The sequence below is a fragment of the Rutidosis leptorrhynchoides genome, chromosome 10 (assembly GCF_046630445.1).
Source record: "Rutidosis leptorrhynchoides isolate AG116_Rl617_1_P2 chromosome 10, CSIRO_AGI_Rlap_v1, whole genome shotgun sequence".
NCBI lineage: Eukaryota > Viridiplantae > Streptophyta > Magnoliopsida > Asterales > Asteraceae > Rutidosis > Rutidosis leptorrhynchoides.
This window is the reverse complement of record NC_092342.1, coordinates 103,893,831-103,894,844: the sequence shown is the minus strand read 5'-3', so window position 1 is coordinate 103,894,844 and position 1,014 is coordinate 103,893,831.

The following is a 1,014-nucleotide window of genomic DNA, read 5'->3' as shown; positions in this document are numbered from 1 at the left end:
TTAAATAATGTGAAAGTTATATTTATAGTTAATAAACTTAGAAATACTATATAAATATAGTTGTAGAATCTACTTAAATTTTTTCGGTTATAGAAATCGTCAACCAACTGTTGGAACAAATGAAAAAACATATTTGCTCAATATTGCTCAAATCCGTTTCTACCGGCGTTTTACCTGAGTTAATGGAAACGTCGACAAAAACGGAGAGACAAGTGACGACGTTGGGGTTGAAAATAAGGCCAATCAATAGAAAGGTCTTTTGATAGCGCGATAAGGTAGCTAGCTACACTCTTCTCAGTGTCGAGTTTTTCTTTTCTTTTTAGAATGTCTAAATAAGGGTGCGTTTGATAAAACTGAATGATTTAGTGCTGAATGATTCAGAATCTGAATGGTCTAGAGCCTCTAAATAAGGTTTGCTCTGAATGAAAATAAGCTGTTTGATAATCATTTAGAATGAACGATATGAACTGACTAAAATACCTTATTAACGTGTGACATGAATAAAAAAATTAATATACTTGTTAGTTAGGTGACCAGGATGTGATTTGAGGAGAATATTATAGATAATTTAGGCTCTTAATGGTTAAGAGAGTGTTTCATCTCTGAATGGTTCAGAGCTGAATTCTGAACCATTCAGCACCATATGTCATTCAGATGTCAGAAACAAACGCACTGAATGCTGAATGGTTCAGCATTCAGTGTTGAACCTTTCTATTAAGAGACAAACAAACGCACCCTAAGTGGCTGTAGATACAAAGAAGCTAATGTTATGATCTATGACTTTCTTTGACTTTTAACGACAATATGATTTTGTGTTCCGGAGTCAGGATAACAATATTATCCTCGTTCCACCTAATAGTTGCTTTTTAAGTGCTTAAACTCTCATATTATGTGTGTACCTATGTTAGCGTTGACATAAGACATTCTGTCTTAAGTCAACATGTTGATCTGGCCTATTTGAAGGGGAATCGATTGTAATCGCCGGTTAGCCATATGATAGTGAATTCGTTCCCG